Source organism: Lissotriton helveticus, chromosome 1_1 (genome assembly GCF_964261635.1).
Source record: "Lissotriton helveticus chromosome 1_1, aLisHel1.1, whole genome shotgun sequence".
NCBI classification, from domain to species: Eukaryota; Metazoa; Chordata; class Amphibia; order Caudata; family Salamandridae; genus Lissotriton; species Lissotriton helveticus.
The window spans coordinates 641,285,260-641,291,259 of NC_136057.1; positions in this window are offsets into that span (position 1 = coordinate 641,285,260).

The following is a 6,000-nucleotide window of genomic DNA, read 5'->3' on the forward strand; positions in this document are numbered from 1 at the left end:
AGAGCACCCCTCGTCAGTCTCTACCTCCGCTGCAAGTGTGGGTCGGGATTTGGATTCGGGGGCAAGGATAAAATAACGGATCTGTAACGGGCTGGTGGGAGCTCTAACAAGCCACGTCCACCATCTTCGCCCTCGAAGCCACGCCCCTCTGTTGATTCACTTTTTGAAATGCTGTTCATTTATTTATTTATTTATTGCTAATATGGAACGGCAGTTCCTGCTCCGCTATCCTTGAAGGATTACTTTATAAACTACTTTAAATCCCACGGTAGGAGACCCTGGATGCAAAATGCTTCACTGGCTTTCTTTGAACCATGCATGGTTGCTCTACACGATCCACTGGTGGGTCAGTACGAAGTTGGTGTGGAGAGCTTGGACTGGGTGTCGTATTCTCAGGGTGATGATATGCTGAGCCTTAAAGTCCTTTTCAGTAAAGCCACACGTATCCACTGCTTGAATGGAGAGGTGATACGGGACACCCGTTTTCCATTGTCCCTGATTTTGCAGTGAAACTCTTGCCTCTGTTCCCTGCCTGCGCTCGCCCGGGTGCATGAGCACCTCTGTGGCGTACGTGGTGAAGGAGGCCAGCCCCGGGGTGCAGGCCTGCGAGGGCGCCGCGCTGGACAGCCTGCGGGAGGCGTGCGAGGGGGCCGGCGTCCGCCTGGAGATGCTGCCCTTCGGCAAGCTGGACTTCGGGGAGACCGGCGTGCTGGACCGCTTCTACAATGCAGGTGAGAGGCCCTTTTCTGCCCCCCCTGTTCCCTCGTTGTGCTTGCTTTTCTGCCCCCCCTGTTCCCTCGTTGTGCTTGCTTTTCTGCCCCCCCTGTTCCCTCGTTGTGCTTGCTTTTTCTGCCCCCCCGTTCCCTCGTTGTGCTTGCTTTTCTGCCCCCCCCGTTCCCTCGTTGTGCTTGCTTTTCTCCGCCCCGTTCCCTCGTTGTGCTTGCTTTTCTGCCCCCCTTTTCCCTCGTTGTGCTTGCTTTTCTGCCCCCCGTTCCCTCGTTGTGCTTGCTTTTCTGCCCCCCCTGTTCCCTCGTTGTGCTTGCTTTTTTTTACGATTCTGTGTTTACCTGATGCTTTGTTATTCCCCGTTTCCTTTTCCTCCTATTGTTTGGCAGTCTTTAATCAGCCTCGTTGATTGCTCCTCTGGTGAACCCTGACTACCACATCCCCCATAATGGAAGTCCCCAGTGTTAGAGACCCCTCGCAGTGATCAATAGCATGTTGCGCATCATGTAGGCCAAGAACGGAGGTCTCCCTTGGGCTGATTCCAACTATTCCATTATTTAGTGGTATCTCTTATCCTTTGATGTGTTGTGGAAACAGTCATATCTGGATTGGTACGTTTACTATTCACAATTAGGCCTGTTACAAATTGCCATCAGTGTGGCGGTTGATTGGTGTCCAAGGCAGTTGTACAAGTCCGGATAAAGCTACTCTTAGACTTGTATCACTCTATAGTAGGCATTGGAAAAACTAGTAGGTCCGGCGCTGGCTAGTTGCCTTTTGCCTTTGTTGAATTTTGTTTTTTGTAAAACTTTTATTTTTGGGGGAGCTGCTTGTTTTTTCTTGCCTCTGTTACCTGGGGCGTTACTGGGCGGAGATGGGCCTGTGGCTGACCTAGACTGAGGGATGTCTGTGTGTTGGGCTCTGTGTGTGTGTTGGGCTCTGTGTGTGTGTGTGTTGGGCTCTGTGTGTGTGTGTGTTGGGCTCTGTGTGTGTGTGTGTTGGGCTCTGTGTGTGTGTGTGTTGGGCTCTGTGTGTGTGTGTGTTGGGCTCTGTGTGTGTGTGTGTTGGGCTCTGTGTGTGTGTGTTGGGCTCTGTGTGTGTGTGTTGGGCTCTGTGTGTGTGTGTGTGGGGCTCTGTGTGTGTGTGGGGGGCTCTGTGTGTGGGGGGGGCTCTGTTTGTGTGTGTGTGGGGGGGGCTCTGTATGTGTGTGTTGGGCTCTGTGTGTGTTGGGCTGTGTGTGTGTGTGTTGGGCTCTGTGTGTGTGTGTGTGTTGGGCTCTGTGTGTGTGTGTGTTGGGCTCTGTGTGTGTGTGTTGGGGTGTGTGTGTGTTGGGCTCTGTGTGTGTGTGTTGGGCTCTGTGTGTGTGTGTTGGGCTCTGTGTGTGTGTGTTGGGCTCTGTGTGTGTGTGTTGGGCTCTGTGTGTGTGTGTTGGGCTCTGTGTGTGTGTGTTGGGCTCTGTGTGTGTTGGGCTCTGTGTGTGTGTGTTGGGCTCTGTGTGTGTGTGTGTGTTGGGCTCTGTGTGTGTGTGTGTTGGGCTCTGTGTGTGTGTGTGTGTTGGGCTCTGTGTGTGTGTGTGTGTTGGGCTCTGTGTGTGTGTGTTGGGCTCTGTGTGTGTGTGTGGGGCTCTGTGTGTGTGGGGCTCTGTGTGTGTGGGGCTCTGTGTGTGTGGGGCTCTCTGTGTGTGTGTGTGGGGGGCTCTGTGTGTCTGTGTGTGGGGCTCTGTGGCCTCTGTTCCCTGCTTTTGCTCGATTTTCTTGCCTCTGTTCCATGCTTGTGCTCGATTTTCTTGCCTCTGTTCCCTGCTTCAGATTGTTTTTTTCTTGCCTCTGTTCCCTGGGGGCGTTACTGGGCAGAGATGGGCGTGTGGCTGACCTAGACTGAGGGATGTCTGTGTGTGTGTGTTGGGCTGTGTGTGTGTAGGTGGCTCTGTGTGGGTGGCTCTGTGTGTGTTTGGGTGACTCTATGTGAATGACTGTGTGGGTGGCTCTGTATGTGTGAGTGGGTGGCTTTGTGTGTGTGGCTCTGTGTGGGTGCAAATGAAATAGGTCTCGCATTTGCGAGAGATTAAGCTATTGGCATTGTAAATGACAATGCCATTAATTTATATGTTTTAAAAACAAAAACATTAATAAAAATAATGTCATGAGCAATGCCAATAGCTCTAACTTTAAAAATGCCGAGACCGTTGCATTGTAAATGCTTGTTAAATATGAAATTAGAAACCCGCCTGCCACCCACCACTCCCCCGCCCTGACCACAATGCCATTAAAGAACTAAGAGGCAAATTAGATGTCATGTGCCCCCTTTATGTGGCCTAGATTCTTGAAATAGATGGAACACCATTACAATCTATTAAGTCAAACAAAAGAAGTTTTTAGGTTTCGCTTGGCGTCCGCTGCGCAGCAGCGTTCGCGCAGGCGAAATCTAATGTTAGAACAGTATGGGGGACTTGAACCCACCCCTTCTTCCATTGGCTAGCTCCATAAATGGAGGCTAGCCATTGGAAGACATGGTTGTCCATCACTGTTTCCCCCGTCACGACGCGAATCGTGGGCGTTTCTGACTCTTTTTTAAGTCCCACACCCTCCCTCTCGCCGAGGAGTTATCCCGCCGTCAGCGATCCATTTGTTTATCCCCGCCCTCCCTCCCGTTGTCTGTGCCTTCTCCCTCCCGCCCACCCGCCCACTGTCCGTGCCTCCTCCCTCCCGCCCACTCCTCTCGCCGAGGAGTTATCCCGCCGTCAGCGATCCATTTGTTTATCCCCCGCCCTCCCTCCCGTTGTCCGTGCCTTCTCCCTCCTGTCCGTGCCTCCTCCCTCCCGCCCACTCCTCTCGCCGAGGAGTTATCCCGCCCTCCTCCCGCCGTCAGCGATCCATTTGTTCCCGCCCTCCCTCCCGTTGTCCGTGCCTCCTCCCTCCCGCCCACCCACTGTCCGTGCCTCCTCCCTCCTGCCCACTGTCCGTGGCCTTTTATTTTTTTCCCTACGTTGTTCGTGGTCGGGAGAGCCAATGTGGTTGGCTCTCCCGACTGACCCTTGCTCCAGCTTGTTTAATCTAGTGTGCTATGCTAAGCGCATTTGTTTAGGGCATTCCCATTATTAGTATGATCACGACGTGCTTTCAGACCCTTTACGATTCTGGCATCCTCGTTGGTCGGAGTCGAGGTGGTCTGTTGACATTGTATTTGGCTGTGATTGAAGATGAGTCGTATCTCAAGGCAAGGATGGGGTAGATGAAGGGATTGCCTGTGATGGATTATATTGGCTGGCACTCAGCGGGACCCAGTTATGGATCTCCGTGGAGCCCTATGTCCACGTGCACTGTGGTTTATTTCATTCTGGTGCAATGCACAGTTGTCCATTGATCAGCCTCAGGAGGTTGTTTCCAGTTGTTTTACCCCTATGGTAGCTTTGTAGCACGTATAGGCGTGTGTGAGCACAGTAGGTTTTGTTTCTTGATTGGGTGATTGATAAGATGACATTGATGTAGAAAAGAGGGCAAGGGCTGACCTCTTTTATTTTGAGCCTGCTGTCCAGGGTGTCACATGCCAGGGTCGTCGAATACAGAGGCTATCTAGCTTTAATTCCGCCTCATACCTCTTTCTTCCATCATTTCTCTTCTCTTTCTCTGTCGGGTCCTTTTTGTAGTCTGCTTTCTCTCTTTGCCCCTCTTCACTAGCTTTCTCTTCCCCCTTATGTCTCCCCTTTCTGCCTTTGTTTCTCTTGCTTTGGATCAAAGTCTTATGCTGAAAAGTAAGTCCAGAGCCCCCAAAAAACGAGTACTGGTGAGCACCCAATGTTAGTGCAGGCTGAAATTTAGCACTGAGTGTAACTTCAAAGGCGATGTCTGCATACACAAACCCATATATCGGCTTGAGTGAAGTACATGTATTCATGGTCAGCACCTTTTTCTCTCTATGCAGTCTTTGAGAACATTGCAGGTTGAAGTTATCGCAGGTGGCTCACTCATTGGAATCTAGGTACAAAGGACCAGCCATGTTCTTTTTAGAGAAGCATTTGCAAGTATAGAGCCTCCGATCTGACATGTGAATTTAATGAGTCTTCGGGCGTAAATGTCAGCAAACATTTGCTAAATGACATATGCTCGATCCAAAAACTTGCCACCGTGTGAAGGCTATTGTCTCTATGCCATAACCCATTCTTTGCACTTTCAGTCACAACCAATGTTCCCTGTAATATTTTTCCTTTTTGTGTGGCAATAAAGGTGCTTCGTGCACTAGTCAAGGCTGCGTGCACTGAAGACAAACACCAACTTAATACACACGTATGTGCAGCGTGCAAGCTACCAAAATCAGTGGCATAGCCATGGGTCCATCTGCCCTAATCTAAGCCAGAAAAATATTGGCCTCCCCTCACCTTTAGGTTGGAGCGAAAGGACACCCATTACAGGGGAGCAATGGGCTCCTTGCACCTCTGAGCCCCAGCGACACTGAATCTTATGCCCTAATCATTCTACGAATCATTCCTCTCTCTTCTCTATCATCATGAATCGCTTGTCTCCTCCTCTCACCTTTTCTTTTCCCTATCCACTTCCACTCTATCTCTCTCACTTGTCCATAACTTGTTCCTCCCTTTTTAGGTTTCGCCTGGCGTCCGCTGCACAGCATCGTTCGCGCAGGCGAAATCTTATGTTAGAACAGTATGTGCCTTAGTTCCGCCTCTCTCTTCCATTGGCTAGCTCCATAAATGGAGGCTAGCCATTGGAAGAGAGATCTGTCCGTCATTCTCCGAGGCGATTCGTGGGCGTTCCGTAGAATTTTTCTCTTTTTGCCTACGTCATGCGGCGGTGGGCGGGGTGTTTTTTTTTTTCCTTCGGCATCCTTCGTCACACCAGCCGACGGCTCTCCCTGTGAGGACGCAGACCCGACCCGCTTCCTACGTGGCGCCAGCCTGGTAAACAGCCTTGTAAGCAGCTTGCCTCCTGTTAGACAACACGTGTAGGCTAATCTTCCTGTTGCTATCGCCGCACGGGCCACACCGCTGCGCATGTGTTATCTGCTCAGCTAGGATTTCCTGGCAGGGAATGATAAATATTATGTAGTCCTCGAACTCCAAGGCGGTGGTAACTAGAATTAATCTCATTCCCTCTTACAAACTCCAGAAAAACGTCCATGTGTTATGAAATATTAATCTGGCCTTCACTTCTGTTCTTTCATATGATAGGTCTGAGAGCGGGGGGGGCTCGCAGTGTGTGGGGGGGGCTCTGTGTGGGTGTGTGGGGGGGGCTCGCAGTGTGTGGGGAGCTCTGTGTGTGT